This window comes from Siphateles boraxobius, unplaced genomic scaffold (genome assembly GCF_051911475.1).
Source record: "Siphateles boraxobius isolate OS27281-9 unplaced genomic scaffold, OSU_SipBor_1 6, whole genome shotgun sequence".
NCBI classification, from domain to species: domain Eukaryota; kingdom Metazoa; phylum Chordata; class Actinopteri; order Cypriniformes; family Leuciscidae; genus Siphateles; species Siphateles boraxobius.
Window position 1 is genome coordinate 28,433,632 of NW_027509186.1, and position 18,167 is coordinate 28,451,798.

General features: G+C 40.6%; 1 protein-coding gene across 1 annotated transcript in view; it reads left to right on the forward strand.

Moving 5' to 3' along the window:
* The first annotated feature begins 11,013 nt into the window (after positions 1-11,013).
* Positions 11,014-18,167, forward strand: part of exoc3l2b (exocyst complex component 3-like 2b) — a 30,440-nt gene continuing 23,286 nt past the window's right edge. Inside the window, exon 1 of the mRNA XM_077208607.1 lies at positions 11,014-11,174. The gene's annotated coding sequence lies outside the window, so the exon portion shown is untranslated. The remainder of the gene's footprint in view (positions 11,175-18,167) is intronic.

The window sequence follows — 18,167 nt, forward strand, 5'->3', positions numbered from 1 at the left end:
TAAAGGTCATAATTGATTCAACAAGAGAATGGTACACTGCTATCAAGATATTCTGTCTCACATTAAAACCCTTCAACCTTCAGAAAAAGAAATACGCGCTGTTGAGCCTTCTTATAGACGCTATTCACATTCTGATTAAAGGATAGATACCTTTCAGTCTCAGTGCCCAAATATGTAAAGGTCTCAACTTGTTCCACTACCTATATTTTGTATTGTATTAATGTAAAACACATGGTATATCAGAAGCATGCATGTCAACAGTGAGGCCTGTCAACAAAGGGGGAAAGAAACATTGTTGTTGTTGTTTTTTTAGATAAAGCTGTGTGAATTATTTCAAGCAGCAAAGTCATGCTTGTTCCCATGATGTAAACAACATAAATAGCATTCATTACCACAGGGGTGATCAAAGCCCTGTGTCTATAGATCCGTGGGTCTAATACAATGCCGAGTCTCGCTGTAAGAAAACAAACAAACTACCCCACGCAGAGACCATGCAGGTGCACTCATTGACCCTGGCACAGCAACCCAGCAAGTCTGCCCTGCTTATTTCAACCCACAGTTGGGAAAACACCTTCAGATGTGCTAGGCCTGTGAGGACGATTAGCATCAACAAACATGTTTCAGACAAAAGCCGAGCAGAACAGAGGACTCCTACTCATTCAGATCCACTTCCCTCACGCCATGCACCAGTACTGACCAATCATGTTAGTCATAAGCACACGTATCTATGCCAGTCAGTAAAGAATTCAACAGAAAAATAATGCAAAACTGCATGCATCCATGATTCCCAGAGTAATTAGTGGAGTCATAGTGCCCATGATCCCAAAGGCCCAAGAGGTGGTGGGGGAAGCTCCGAGCTGGTGGAAAGGAAAGGGGATGGCCGGCTTCCTGAGGAAAAAGCATCGTCTTTTGCGCTCCAAAACAACTCAGGAAATGACCGTAGCTAGCCTCGGGCTTCAGACGTGCATTCAGTTGGACAGCAGCACTTGTATAGTTAGTTACTCTCGAGTTGGACACTTACAGTTAATCCTGTCAAACGAACACACAAATACATACACAGATACTAAACCTCTGGGGCACTGGGATGTCCCTGCTCTGAGACTTTTAGGGATTTACCATCGCTTCATTGCCAAACAAGGTAAGAGGAACGTTTTTCTGGTTTGACAGGGCTTTCAGACATTTGATTGGTTAAAAATTCCTCATATGACAAGTACAGGAGTGTTTACAACTTCAGTAGTAGTATAGTTTAGATGTAATTGGTTTCAGCTGTTTCACTGGGCAACGGAGGTCATTCTGATGTCTTGGTGAGCTGAGTGGATGTTGTGTAGGTCTCAATGTCAGTGATATAACATTAATGTCATCAAGGCCAAGTATACTTCACTCTCCACACTTTATGTACACTTCTCGCATTAATACACTCAAACAAAACTGGAAAGCCTTATTGATCTTTATAATTGTGAAATATGACTAAGTAATTCTTGATATATTTACCATGGTCTGTGTTGTGATGCTACAAAACCATGAGTTCGCATGTGGTAGTTACTGATTCACTTTCTGTGGATATATCACATCTCAAAACAATGGCCAGAAATCTAGCTGTTGTAATCAGTTGGGTTTCAACTAGTTACACTTCAGATTTGACTGATTATCAGGTGGCGACCCAACCGATACTAAAAAAAAAACAAATAGAAAAAATGTGTCGATGTTATCACAAACTGCATAAGCCCAACAATCTGCAAAATTTAGTGCAAAAAGATTTCCATTTATATGACACGGAAAGGTCTTGGAAAAAAAACAGAAGTGTGATTTGACTTGAATAACAAGTGAACTATTATATAATTCTGGCTTATTTTTTATTTGTTCTTTTGCTGTTCATTTTCGAGGATTTGTTATTTTTCTTGTTTCCGAGGGCATCTGCCTTATTTGAACAGTTTCTACCAATTTACAAATGAATGTGCCATAGAGCAGTGGTTCTCAACCAGGGACCCAGGGCCCACTAGGGGGTTAAGCAAACTTCCAGGGGGGCTAAATAAGTCTTGAAATTATTTCAGTTTAGTTAGGCTATATTAACATCTTAATTCAAATGCGGGAAAACACTGAAAAATAATGATTTACAACATTAAACTGACATCATATATTTTATTTTATTTATTTTGATTACAAGCAATAGAGGTACACATCAGCTTAGATAGGAGGGCCATAGAGTGTCTTGGACAAAGGGGGTCGTTGGAGTCAAACAGGAACCAAAAAGGGACCACTACAATATAGTTTGATTGGACACAACCTTTGACACCAACAACAAAACACATTTTCTCCTCTCTTTTTTTTAGCTGATAAGACATTTGTTTTGATATAACTTACACAATAATATGGTAATTGCATTTTATTACGTACATGTTTTTCATGTTTTTACCTGCTGTCCCTATCAGAACAGAGCCAATTTGGGTAATTAGTTGCTATGAATATTCTGTGCATTTTCATTTAAAAAAAAAAAAAAAAAAACGGTGACATACTCTTGTCAAAATGAATAATGAATTCATATAATAAACAATCGACTTGTCATAATATTTAGAATACTACAATTGGTCTTATACTGTACAAGTGAGTGAAAACAACACCTATACCAAGAAGAGTAAACAAGACATTGCAGATGACAGAAATCACACGTACAGCGATAACACGCGACAAACCATAAAAATCCAGGGAAAGACAAAGCCTTCCTCACATGCTGAGTGACGTTTTATCTCACAAACCTCTTAAATTAGCTTTAACGTGACCCCCCTCAATGTAAAAGGTTACACTTGTGACGTCCATCCAGTCCATTCCCGTTGCAGATGCCCACACTACAGCGAAACGAAACCAGGATGCTACCAGCTAAAACGGGCCCTATAAAGGATAACCCCCTGTTCCTCTGCTGGCATTCACCTCACTGGAGTGAGTCAGTAAGGCTGCTCCTGATTGCTCGTTGCTGTTTTAGTGGCATGACATCGAGCCCTTCTCTCAGCACAGATCCAGAGGGCTTTTCCTGTGGTCAGTAAGGAGCACCATTGCAGGATGCAGGCAGGCTATGATTGGACCAACCTCCGCTGACCCTTCACTCAGGTGCCAGCAAGAGGTTGCATAATAATGGTGACAAACAAGGATGTGAGCACATCACTTTTGGGAGAGAAACCAAGAATGGTGTGCTTTACCGTAATGACAAGCAGCAATGAAAAGATATTTAAAAAGATACTTTTAAAAATGGGTGTAATCAAATGAGATACTCATTTAAACAAACACAAGTTTTGTAGATTTGTTACAGCGCGCAGGGATTTTGTGAAAACTACAGGTTATACTTCCGCATTTTTGTGATCCCAGCCACGGACAGTCGGAGCGACAGAGGGTTATTAACAGAACAGTTATTGTAAGGGTAAGTTTACCCTCGGAAATTTGATCGTACTATGTCTACTCTTTAAACTACATTATGGTAAAAATGGAACATTATGGCAGCAACTTTCTTATGTACGCATCAGCGTTTGCTTCATGTTGTTGGGCAGAACTGACAGAATCCTTCACTGGAAAGTACCGAAAGTAACTCATTCCTGCTAAACATTTAGGCTACACTTTGAATTCTGGCACTCGGGAACTATACAAAAAGTTTGCTAAGAAGTATTTCCTATTTTAAAATGGAGATATTTGACTCTGGAAAGCGTATAGCGGACCATGGATGGGAACATGCCCAGCGCATTATGGGTGTTGAAGTTTTTCTATACCTATTTGACAAAAGGGAAGACAACAGCCTTTTTTCTCTGTGTTCACTAGTCAGGTAGCGCCGATTTAGATTTTTCTTTTGCCTTTCTACTTTATAGGCAGCCAACATTTATTGAAAGCCCATTGGTAACGCTTCATTTTACAGTCCTGTTTCCCATGTACATACTATGTACTTATTATAGTAATTACAATAACTGGGTAATAACTGGGTAATAACTAGGTACTAACTCTGAACCTACCCCTAAACCTACCCTTTACCCATGTACTTACCTTATATTACCCAGTACTTTCTAGGTAAGTACACTGAAAGTGCTGTACTGTAAAATGAAGTGTTTCCAGCCCATTTTGCCAGTGGTGAACTACCCCTTCATTACTGGGTAAAAAAAAGATAATTGTATATGAAAATTATTAAAATAAAAATTATACTATTTTTAAATAAATAAAGAAACAAAGAAATAGATTATGTGTCTGTACTCTGTACTCTTAATGCTGGATAAAAACATCCATGTATTAAAAGTATTTCCTTTTTTATAATAAATAATTAAATTATTTAATTATAATAATTAAAAATATACTATATTATATTAATAATTTAAACAAACAAACAAATAAATAAATAACTGGGTTGGGAAAAACCTGTTTCATCATATCGTAATATAGACCAAAATATATAATATAATGACAGATAAATAATAGAAAGTAAATATTTTACATGTAATATTTTACACATATTTCTAATCATTTAATTTTTACCAGTATACATTAATCTTTATACATGAAAAAATATCTGCATTTATGTTTCTCTCACAAAGGGATTGTCATTATTTTTTTGTGTGATTTCCATGAAAATGCATAGTCCAAAAATCACAGAACCATTTTACAAGAATCAATCTGAAAAACAAATAAACTGTTTCTTAACTAAATCATGTCAAATAAAATGCGAGCCAGATTGTCCTTTTGAAGAGCTTGGGCTGTTGAGAAAAATTTGAAACATCGCCAAGCTGAACATCGTAGGCAGAGCAGGAGCAAGGGATGCACCAGCAAACACCCACAACAATGACAAAGTTAATGTTATGCGATACTATTTCCTGCTCCCCAAGCCAAGAATTCACCCCAGTTTGGAGCTTCTCTTTATACAGTCCCGCTTTATTCAGTGCTGTTCTTAGATGCGGCGCCAATTGTGGTTTCCTGATGCATTTTTTGGCCCGACAATCAACAGCAACAAGAAGGTGTTGTCCTTGTTTAGTTTCAACGAAAAGATATTGCATGAATCCTATAATTGATTATCAGGGAGGTCAAGGTGGACATGGGAAAGTGTGTCTGGAAGATAAGCTATAGCTGCAAAATAAAAAAAGTGGATAAAATGCATGAACCTTGAATGTACAATATGTAAACCTTGTTATTCTCCCCATGCAGCCCATTTGCTCAGTGCTCTTGTTTGTATGTTTAGCCTATAACACAGATTGTTCATCTATGTGAAAAAATGAGAGTTAAATATCCATGCCAAGTTTTTGACCTCTGTCAAAGCCCCTGAGGCTCATGGGAGGCGTGACACTCATGAAAATCCTTTATTTATGCATCAGTGAAGAAGCTTTTCTGTACTGTTTATCATATTGGTGAAGAACACAGATTTCATAATACTTAAGCTGGGGGTGAACAAGGGTTTGGAGAAGCTCACTCTTTCAACATGTTTGCTTTCTTTTATTCAGGTGAAATTTGGCCCCATGACGCACTCCAGAGCAATTTATATTGTTCAGACAAAATTATACGCATTTGTCTGACTTTCCTATAGCACGTGTGCTGCCTGATTGTTTTGTCAAACATAAAAATGTTAAATTGGGGCAAAAATATAATACCTGTGAGGTGTGTGTGTGTGTGTGTGTGTGTGTGTGTGTGTGTGTGTGTGTGTGTGTGTGTGTGTGTGTGTGTGTGTGTGTGTGTGTGTGTGTGTGTGTGTGTGTGTGTGTGTGTGTGTGTGTGTGTGTGTGTGTGTGTGTGTGCATGCGTACATGTTTTTCTATCCCGGTAGGGACTCAAACTTGAATGCACACAGACTCAAGTCACATGGGGACCTAAATTGAGGTCCCCATGGGCACACAAGCTTCTAAATCATACAGAATGACTTTTTTTGAAAATGTAAAAATGCAGAAAGTTTTGTGTGATGGTTAGGTTTAGTGTTTAGAGAGAATATACAGTTTAGACAGTATAAAAACCATTACGTCTATGGAGAGTCCCCACAAAGATAGCGAACCAGACCGTGTGTGTGTGTGTGTGTGTGTGTGTGTGTGTGTGTGTGTGTGTGTGTGTGTGTGTGTGTGTGTGTGTGTGTGTGTGTGTGTGTGTGTGTGTGTGTGTGTGTGTGTGTGTGTGTGTGTGTGTGTGTGTGTGTACCTGGTATTCCCTACCTTATGGGGACCAAAAATTGGTAAATATTTGTCCAATTTCCACAAGGTCAAAATTGTGTCCTTGTGTCCACACTGTAACAGTCCACGTATGCACCAGCCTGTCTTCGTCTTCACTACACCCCCCAGAATCCTCCTTGTCCCCGCACCTGAACTCACTCCCTCAATCACCCACCTGTTCATCGTCTTCATCATCTGTGTCACCTGTCTTCACCTCGTTAGTGTTCATTTGTACTTGTATTTAGTTCCCTCTGTTCAGTCAGTCTTGGTCCGTTCTCGTCTGTGTAACGTTGTTGAGTGACCTGCTATATCTCTATAGTACTTGTTAAATAAAACACTTTGGATTGGAACCTTCAGCCTTCCTCGTCATCTTCAGCCTGCATAACCCTAACAGAAGAACGGACCTACAAAATGGACGAAGACTCTGCTTCACAAAACGGCTGATCGCTATCGATATCTTGACCTTTTTCAAGACGTAAACTGGCATGAGGAATCTCTCAAACAACATTCTGGAGCGGGATGGACGATCTACTCGCCCAGATGCTGCTGTTGGGAGATCTTCACCTCCCTTTTGTCGAGTTCATCGACCACGCCTTATGGGTTTGTGGATCCTCCCTCACTGTGAGCCCCGAGCCCAGGCCCAAGCCTTCACCGCTGGTCCCGTCCAGCACAGAGCCTTCATCGCTGGTCCCGTCCAGCACAGAGCTTCCTTCACCGCTGGTCCCGTCCAGCACAGAGCTTCCTTCACCGCTGGTCCCGTCCAGCACAGAGCTTCCTTCACCGCTGGTCCCGTCCAGCACAGAGCCTTCACCGCTGGTCCCGTCCAGCACAGAGCCTTCACCGCTTTTCCCGTCCAGCACAGAGCCTTCACCGCTGGTCCCGTCCAGCACAGAGCTTCCTTCACCGCTGGTCCCGTCCAGCACAGAGCTTCCTTCACCGCTGGTCCCGTCCAGCACAGAGCTTCCTTCGCCGCTGGTCCCGTCCAGCACAGAGCTTCCTTCGCCGCTGGCCCCGTCCAGCCCAGAGCTTCCTTCGCCCCTGGTCCCGACCAGCCCAGAGCTTCCTTCGCCGCTGGTCCCGTCAAGCACAGATCCCTACCCGCTGACGCCCTGCAGCCCAGAGACCTCGCCGCTGACGCCGTGCAGCCCAGAGCCCTCGCCGCTGGTTCAGTCCAGCCCAGAGACCCCTTCACCGCTGGTTCCGTCCAGCCCAGAGACCCCTTCACCGCTGGTTCCGTCCAGCCCAGAGACCCCTTCACCGCTGGTTCCGTCCAGCCCAGAGACTTTTTCACCGCTGGTGCCGACCAGTCCAGAGTCCTCTTCACCGCTGAGTCCGTCCTGTTCAGAGACTGTCACTCACCCCAAGTATTTTTTGGGGGGGGGGGCAGTAGGCCCTCGCCGTGGGCGCCCAAGAGTCCATGGTCCCCCGAAGGGTCCTCACCGCCACGGCCGCCCGAAGGGTCCTCACCGTCACGGCCGCCCGAAGGGTCCTCACCGCCGTGGTCGCCCCTAGGGCCTGCTCCGCCCTGGCAGTCTGCTCGTCCTGCTCCGCCCTGGCAGCCTGCACGTCCTGCTCCGCCCTGGCCGCCTGCACGTCCTGCTCCGCCCTGGCAGTCTGCACATCCTGCTCCGCCCTGGCCGCCTGCACATCCTGCTCCGCCCTGGCCGCCTGCACGTCCTGCTCCGCCCTGGCCGCCTGCACGTCCTGCGCCGGCCTGGCCGCCTGAGGGGTGGTCTCCTATTCCCCCATGGCCCCCTGACCAGTCGGCTCCTCCATGGCCGAATGGACCATCCTGGAGTCCGTCCTGCTGCACCCGGTCCTCCTTCCTGTCACGGACTTCAGGATGCCCCCCCCCCCCCCCTCCCGTGTTCTGTCTTGTACGGTGCGGGTCACGCCTAGCGGGAGGGGGGAGTAATGTCACAGTCCTCGTCTGCACCAGCCTGTCTTCGTCTTCACTACACCCCCGAGAATCCTCCTCGTCTCCGCACCTGAACTCACTCCCTCAATCACCCACCTGTTCATCGTCTTCATCATCTGTGTCACCTGTCTTCACCTCGTTAGTGTTAATTTGTACTTGTATTTAGTTCCCTCTGTTCAGTCAGTCTTGGTCCGTTCTCGTCTGTGTAACGTTGTTGTGTGACCTGCTATATTCAATTCAATTCAATTCAAATTTATTTGTATAGCGCTTTTCACAATACACATTGTCTCAAAGCAGCTTTACAGAAATTGCATTTCGGAAATGTACATAGAAAAATACAGTTAGTTAATCAAGTATTAATTTATGGCATAACATATCGCCGGCTTTGAGTCGTCTCTTCACAGGCGTCGAGTCGTCTCTTCACAGGCGTTGGGGCATCTGAAGTCTCCGTGAGAGGCTGGATACAAACTGGAGCTGACGAACGCTATTTACCTCGGGACTAGCGTCCCGAGATAACAGCAGAAAGGCAGATGGGAAATAATTAGCATAGCTGATGTTCATAATGTTAATGCATTCGAACTGATTCAGCAGTATCAAAGGTTAAGCATTAAGTGAATGCTTGGTTAAAGAGATGCGTCTTTAATCTAGTTTTAAACTGGGACAGCGAGTCTGAGTCTCGTACAATATCAGGAAGGCTATTCCAGAGTTTAGGAGCTAAATGCGAGAACGCCCTCCCTCCTTTAGTGGACTTAGATATCCTAGGAATGACAGGAAGCCTCGAATTTAGTGATCTTAAAGAGCGCGATGGATTGTATGGCGATAGAAGGTCTGTTAAATACACAGGAGCTAAACCATTTAGGGCTTTATAGGTCAGTAGGAATACTTTGTAATTGATACGTAACTTAATAGGTAACCAGTGTAGAGATGATAAAATAGGTGTTATATGATCATATTTTCTTGATCTAGTAAGAACTCTAGCAGCTGCATTTTGCACTAACTGTAGCTTGTTGATTGAGGATGTAGGACAGCCAGCTAATAAAGCATTACAGTAATCTAGTCTCGAGGTCATGAATGCATGAACTAACTTTTCTGCATCAGAAACAGATAGCATGTTGCGTAGCTTAGCAATGTTTCTAAGGTGGAAAAAGGCTGTTCTTGTAATATATGAAATATGATTTTCGAGAGTCAAGTTGCGGTCTAGTATAACACCCAGGTCTTTTACTGTAGTGGATAAAGTAACAGGACATCCTTCTAAATTAAAGTTGTATTGTAAGGGATTTTGTGGGTAGTTTTTTGGACCAATAAGTAGTACCTCCGTTTTATCTGAATTTAATAGCAGGAAATTACACGTCATCCAGCATTTTATATCATTTAGACACTCTGTCAATTTAGATAAGTTAGTGTTTTCATCTGGTCGTGATGAGATATATAATTGAGTGTCATCAGCATAACAGTGGAAATTAATTCCATGTTTTCTTATAATATTACCAAGTGGCAGCATATATATTGAGAATAGCAGAGGGCCTAACACCGATCCTTGCGGCACTCCATAGTCTACTGACGTTATCTTTGATTTTTCCCCATTTAGACAGACAAAATGGTAACGGTCTGATAAGTAAGATCTAAACCAGCTTAATGCCTGTCCCTGAACACCAGTGTAGTTTTGTAGTCGATCCAGGAGTATTTTATGATCGATAGTGTCGAACGCAGCGCTTAGATCGAGTAGAACTAGTATTGAGATACAGCCTTGGTCAGAAGCTAAAAGTAAATCATTTGTAATTTTAACTAGCGCAGTTTCTGTGCTATGATGCGGTCTGAATCCCGACTGGAATTTTTCATAGATATCATTTTCTTGTAAGAAAGAGCACAATTGAGCGGACACAATTTTTTCTAGTATTTTAGACATAAATGGAAGATTTGAGATGGGTCTGTAATTTGCTAAGTTATTTGGATCTAATTGCGGTTTCTTAATGAGAGGTTTTATTACTGCCAGCTTGAATATTTTTGGAACATGACCTAAAAATAAAGACGAGTTAATAATATTAAGAAGAGGCTCTTCGACTACAGGTAACACTTCTTTCAGTAGTTTAGTGGGTATTGGATCTAATAAACATGTTGTTGGTTTCGATGCAATGATAAGTTTATTTAGCTCTTCCTGTCCTATAGTTGTAAAGCGGTATAGTTGTTCTAGAGGGGCCATAATTGAGGCTGAATCATAAGACATCATAGAGGATTGTATATTTACAATTGTGTTTCGGATGCTTTCTATTTTCTCATTGAAGTAATTCATAAAATCATTACTACTATATTGTAATGGAATATTTTGCTCTGGTGATGTTTGTTTATTTGTTAGTCTAGCCACGGTGTTGAATAAAAACCTTGGATTATTTTGGTTATTTTCTATTAGTTTGCGGAGATGCTCAGCCCTTGCTGCTTTTAGAGCCTTTTTATAACGTGACATACTGTCTTTCCACGCGATTCTAAAGACCTCTAAATTAGTTTGTTTCCATTTACGCTCTAAGTTACGAGTTTCTCTCTTGATTGCATGCGTATATCTCTGAGTACTTGTTAAATAAAACACTTTGGATTGGAACCTTCAGCCTTCCTCGTCATCTTCAGCCTGCATAACCCTGACACACACTAAATGATTGTAATAAAAAAGGTACTTGTAGCAGACTTGTGGCACACTGTTGGCACACAAATCCTTTTGGAGAACCTATAGGCACCTTTTTAAAGTTTTTTAAAGTTAAAATATTATTATTAATGATAATAATGTATTTTATTTTATTTGATATTTTATTTTATTTTATTATTATTTTTATTTTTTTTATTTTTTTTTATTTTTTATTTTGTTTCATTTTATTTTATTTTTATTTTATTTTTTTATTTTTTTATTTTTTATTTTTTTATTTTTTTATTGGGGGAGTTCTTAGACCTGCCCACAAACTAAAAGTAAAAGTCCTGACTGAGCAGCTCGTGTCATTTACTTTCAACGGTGGTGTTGACACACATAAGTGGGACGTTCCTCGATTTGAATTGATGTCACATTATTTCATTTAAATATTTGTATTTTTCGGACATGAAGACAGACCGACATGGACTCCGTAAGTTTTTTTATATTTCCCCTTTGTTATCATAAAGTGCTTATAAAATGTGTCATTTGGCACCATGTTAACCACTCTGAAGAATTTACCGACGCAATGCTACAATAACGCTGCTGTTTTTATAGTTCAAATATGTATTTGGTTATCGATCTGTTAAATGAATGAAATATTTGTATATTTTATTAATATGTTGAATATGTCTTAAAAGGGGAGAATTAAAGGGAAATCAGGCTTAACGCCAATAAATATATTGTTTATTGATTTTTTTAACTCGGTTGTAAGGCAGTTTTTGGAGTGAATCTAAACTGTTCTACATCACTTATGAGAGAAATTGAACTGAATGCAATGTCTTTAGTTAGTGTCACAGCAGCTACTGTCCTCTCTGTCCTTCAATTTAATCCTCATTTACACGTCTTTTGTGCAAACTCGTCACATGACCATGTAAAAAATAGTACGACTGAATTCTAAACTAGCTGACTTAATACTTTCCCCTTCCTGCTTATTAAGTAAAATATTTATCCTTCCTGTTTTAAAAAAAGAAAGATTCCATCCTCATTCACAGACAATCGTATAAGGTCATCTAACATTGTTCTGCTGGTGCACAGTTAAAGATTTACTCACAAGTAAAAGATAATGTCCTGGAAAAGCACAAGCCTTTATAGCCGGGCATATTCCAATGTCAAGATGGTCGACTAAGATTTGACAGTGCTGGTTACGTCAAAACAAGTAATCTGACCTTGTGGTACCCATATAATGCTTTGCTTGTTTTGAGTTCATCTGTAATATAGTGGTGATGAATGATGTCGTAAGGGACCCTTTTCAACACTTCCATCCTCAGTCGAATCTGTGGCTTCAGTGACGTGCAAACAAAAATCTATCTATCTATCTATCTATCTATCTATCTATCTATCTATCTATCTATCTATCTATCTGTCTATCTGTCTGTCTGTCTGTCTGTCTGTCTGTCTGTCTGTCTGTCTATCTGTCTGTCTGTCTGCAATATTGCTCAATATACCTCTTACATTTAACCAGTATAATCAGTACTTTCACTGGACCTGTTTGAGATCACAAGCTTGCATTACCCCATGACTTTAGGGGCACTGAAACTTCACCTTGGGGAAAGTCATATGGAGGTTGTCTTTGGCGCTCTCCAACATTCCAGTGCTTTTCCTTTAACCAGACCCTGAAACCCAAAGCTACAACAGAAGCAGTTCCTCTATCCGTAACATATTAAGACCAGTCCTCCCTCTGTTTCAGTGTAACTCATTGCCCATCCCTTCTAAGAGACAAGATGATAGACTTTGAACCCCACTGGCACTGCAGTCTGTGGTTCCGCATAATTTTGAAATAGTAGGTGCAGTTGATGAGGATTATGGTGTGGATAGAGTGAGACTTAGCTGATGCATCTTATATAACAAGATTTTGATATTTTTGCATCCTCCAGAAGCCATCTTTGACACAAACCAAAATGTAGAAAAACTATTATAGTTTTTGCTGAGAAACTATGGTAAATGCTAATAAAAATATATATTTTTTCAGGAGAAAATATGCTACAGTAAAAATCTGTTAATTGGTTAACTGTTACCTAGTCTCACGTAGCCAGACCTTCAGACTGACGGCACAAAGTTTGGACTCTATCGCAGCTTTCTTTGGCCAATGTCCACCCAAGAGGACGTTTGACTGACATGTAACGCACCCAAACACAGTTCGTTTTGTTTTGCGTCATGTTTAGGGGCGTGAAAATGTAACGTCGATGTCCCTACGATAACAGACCGGCGTGCATCTAATAAATTATTGATTCAAGAATGTTGTGCAAGTTTACTGCAACAATGGAGCCTTGAACTTCACATACTTTTGAAAATCCTTAAAGTGCTCATTGTCACAGTTGTAAAAAACAATGACCTTCTTCTTCCATGAGGGGGTTTGGCGTCACGATGGCTTTGTCTCCAGACGGGCCGTTAAAGCACGCAACACACGTTTCTCCCAGACATCCTGTAGAATTCAACCAATCAAACGACAACTTCGAAACTCCATGTTTTTCCCATTTTGTGTACCATATGCATCAGATGTTCAACCAACGGTCCGTGGGCATGAAGTCTGAGGCTGAGACTAACTGCGACCTGACCATAGTGTATTATTATGCTTGTTATCAGTACATTTTAAGGTAAAAAAAATGGTAGTAGAATGGTATACTGACATTATATCACTTCATGAAATATGGTTGTAAGTTAATATGCCATCCTGTAATACCTCAAATGCGGCAATCACAACTGCTGGTTATTAATTGTAGATGTAACAGGATATATACCGTGATATAGCTCGTCTGTCTGATTTCTCCTTGACTTTATCCAGTAAAGTTATTACGTAATGTCACTGCCATTGGCTGTAATGCGGGGGGGCCTGTCCCTTTTATCCCCTACCTGTATGAGACAGGAAGAGGAGTTGGTCTGGGAAAGCGGTAGTATGGTTTTTATATCTCACCCAATGATCTAACCCGACGTTCCATATTGGCTCCACTGTAAGGTTTATAATTAGAGCAGGAATTTCAGTGGAAATATTGAGAGAGGATGATCTGCAATGGAATTTCAATCACTGAAGCCGTGAGACTTTTCAGTCGCTTTGTGTCTTATTAAATCATTAATTTAAATAGTTAATTTCCTAATGGTTCAAGCTTAAATGAACACTGTTGTTAAGCAGTTCTGTAACTTACGTTCTCCTCCTCATTCACTCCATTTGCTATGTAAGTGTCCTTCTTGTCTAATAATTACATCTCACTAGTGATTCAACAACCAAGAGACAGCCAAGTTAAAAATGCAAAATTATGTCATTATTTTCTCATTACTAACCTGTATGACTTTATTTTTTCTGTGAAATGCAAAAGAAATGCAAATGGGGCCGATCTGATCCGATCCAGTATTGGTATCGGGACCGATACCAGCGTAATTCACGTATCGGATTTTCCCGATCCAATCTGCGGAGATATCCAATATCCAAGAGCCATGTCTGCTCTTTAACGTTGTCTGCTGAAATCACTCCAAAAGTGATTCCCGCCGGCTAGTCTGCTAGCTGGCTGCAAACTGTGGAATGGATTTCCTGAACGGAGGTGCGGCTCAATGAGACACAGAGTTATGAGACACGCCCCTGTTCAGGAAATCCATTCCGCAGTTTGCAGCCAAGCAGGATAGCATTCATAAATATATACACTAAATCAGTGGTTCTCAAACCTGTCCTAGGGACCCCTCGCCACTGCACATTTTGCATGTCTCCCTCACCTAACACACCTGATTCAACTTATCAGCTCATTAGTACGTACTGCAAGACTTGAATTGGGTGTGTCTGATGAGGGAGACATACAAAATGTGCAGTGGTGAGGGGTCCCTAGGACAGGTTTGAGAACCACTGCACTAAATGTCGCCTTGGCTACGGCAGTTCATTGGTTGGAACGAATGCGTTAATAGAGCCGCCATCATTGAACGGGGGAGCCCCTCCTTTTTAATGCATCAGCATCAATGTAGGAAAAGGTCTAATAGAAATAAAATCACCATTAATCATCATGAATGCGATTTTGTAGTTGTTTTGGTTCATTTCAACGGTCAGATATGTATTTATCATTGAGTCCAGAGAAATTTTTAAAAAATTACTAAATTTAATATTCTTGTGAAATGTAATCCCTTGCTGTCTGGTTTTTAGATTTCGTTCGTGTGAACATCCATACGCAGTTAGGAATGGGACGATTACCGGTTTCACTATAAGTCACGATAAAATGTACTGACGGTTAGTAATATCGTTAAAAATTCAATTATCATTAAAACCGTGTTTGATTATCGCGATTTTAATAACTCTCTATAAATCCTGTCCAGCCAGCAACAGTCTGACGCAGGCACGCAATCTTGGGGTTTTTCTTTTTATTCGAGAAGGAATGGCGGAAGGCGGTGACCGTGCTCGGGAGATTTTTCAGCCTTTTAGGAGGACCCTATCTGAGGTGTGGTCATATTTTGGCATTTACAAAAATCCTGAGGGAAACTTAATCGAGGATGGTCACTCTGTCTGCAGAACATGCACAAAAAAAGTCGCTGCAATAGGGGGAAACACTTCAAATCTGCCGAGTCGTCCTGTGTGACCATCATCCACTGTTGTAGCGAACGCAAGGCAAGTTAACTTTGATCTCAATACTAAAACTACGTCTGAGAAATAATTGGGCACAAAATGTTGTTCTGAGTTTAAATATTTTATCTCACTCACTTGAAATAAACTTGCAGCATCCGCGAAGAAAAGTTCGAAGCAATAAGTGGCTTTGAGCCAAAGACGAACGAACAAGTTCAAACAAGACTATTAAGAGTGACATTTAAGAGATAATAATGTATATTCGTTGTACACTTATAACACCGATTTTTTTTTACCACATAATTACGGGGACATATTGAATAGAGATGAATGTCTCTATTCTTTCCTGTTAAATCCATTTTGTACAGTGTAAAAAACTCGTCTAGACAATATTATCAAATTCTGTAAACAATAAATCAACTCTGATTTCATTTTCAATACAATCAAAAACGGAGACGCAAGATGACAAGTTGTATTTGAATGAAATGAGAGCGCGCGGCCGTTGTGATATACATGGATGTGGGCTGAGTTATAATGCGTTGCTATTGACGACGGCCATTATAAGGAAGGAAATGCCACAGAATAGAATCTTGCTTTAAAAAGTGCATAGAGCTGCTCGTTTTATTTGTTGTTTGTTGATTCTCAAATATAAAACTTGTTGAAATGTTTTCAGTGTGAGCATCAGTTCTTTTTTAACACTTTCATCTTGTTTTAACAAAACCGTGATAATATTGATAATCACGATAATTTCGGTCACTATAATCGTGATATGAAATTTTCATACCGTCCCATCCGGCATCATCCATGAATTCAGCGTTACCTAGCTACTTCCTATGACAAGACCCCGTTCCAAGATGGCGGCGGTTTTGGCGCATGCTTAGAACCCCAAGGCGACATCTAGTGTATATATCTATGGATAGCATTGAGCAGCATTGCAGCTAGCCAACATGTCCGCTGCGTGGACTTCACACTGGAAACACCGCAGAGCACGACAGCTAAATGCAATGTTTGCAAATCCGTAATTCAGAGAGCCGGAAGCTCTCTTGCGTCGTACAACACAACAAACGCAATCAAACATTTAAAGAAGCACCACGTTAAAGAGCACAAGGATTTTTTTGCCAGAGGGCAGAAAGACAACGGGAGCCGTCAGGAATCACTTCTGTGTGTGTGTGTGTGTGTGTGTGTGTGTGTGTGTGTGTGTGTGTGTGTGTGTGTGTGTGTGTGTGTGTGTGTGTGTGTGTGTGTGTGTGTGTGTGTGTGTGTGTACGTGTGTGTGTGTACGTGTGTGTGTGTGTGTGTGTACATACATGTTTTTCTATCCCGGTAGGGACTCAAAATTGAATGCACACAGACTCATGTCACATGGGGACCTAAATTGAGGTCCCCATGGGCACACAAGCTTCTAAATCATACAGAATGAGGATTTTTTATGTTTACAGTTATTGCAATTGTCTTATATTTCAGATATTTCACATTTTAAAGCCTTGATTTGTTGATGCTACAAGAGCCAGTGTACTTGATTTGTGCTGTTCAGATGCACACTGATTTATTGATAATGTTAGTGTGTGTATGATGTTTACACCTGCACTTTTCTTATATTTCAAGACTCAAGTATTTGACATTTTGGGAATGTAATAAATATTGACATGACAATCAATTTGAAACCCTTACAGTTGCATAGGCATATTTGTTTTCAGAATGGGATTTTTCCTGTTAACAGGATTTCCTGTTTTTCTGACTTCCTTTTCTGACCTTATACTTACCTCAAGTTGCCTTCTGGGACATACATGCATACATACGTACATATCATACTTGCCTGTTGAGAGGAGTTTATTTCAGCATCATATAAAATCAACAATAATAATAATATTAAAGCAAACACAGCTCTGATATCGGAATAGTATCGGTATCGGCCGATATCCAAATTCAGGTATCGGGATCGGATCGGAAGTGAAAAAATGTGGATCGGTGCATCCCTATTCGAAATACCTTGTCAGACACTTTCAGTGTACTACACACATCTTGCAATGTGGATGATCATAATAGAATAAGCCCTGAATGGTTGGTGACCCATATGGAAAAATCATGCAGACATAATTATTTAAAAGAGGTAGGAAGCCACAAACAATAGACCCTCTCTAGGAATTTAAGGCTTGTTGGCTGTTACACACTGAAATTGGTCTGCAAGCTACTGTATAGAATGTGACTTTGATCTCAGAAACATGTTTTAATATAACTTTTTTTGTTTGTTTGTTTACAGTTGTTAAAATGGCAGAATGTAGTTTTTATCAAGAGGAAGCGAGGTAGATGACCGTTAACCCAAAGTTAATCATTCATGAAGTATTGGCCCCCTCATATGCGCACACACATACACAACAAGCAAATTAGCAAACCGGATGTGATTCAGCGCTGTTCCTATCCCCTTTTGTCACCAGCCATAAATATCCAAGTGAGCGATTCTACCCAAGAAGCCTTTGAAAGAGGCAAACACGTTTTCTTGAAATAGACTCGGTTCATCAAGTTGAAGCCTCCTTTTGTTTATTTACATAAGATTTTGCATATTAAGTTGTAACAGAGTAATGTAATATAAAATGTCAGATGTTAAAGTTTTGGGTGACTTGTCCTAACCAGAAGTTTGTTCTCGTTCTCTTGATTATAGGATATGGATATAGGCAGGCCCAACATCAAAAGTCCTCATAATAATTGTCTTCAAGTTTAACCAAAGGGTGTGATTCAGATTCTGCCATCATAAAATAAGTAATCTTTCAAATAAAACTGTCAGATCTCTCTTATCTGTGTTGTTTAATGCTGTTTGTATTGCGGATATTGCTGAGTTGATGTTTAAAACTGCGAAAACATCAGTAAAATGAAAAGGGTTCAACAGAACAT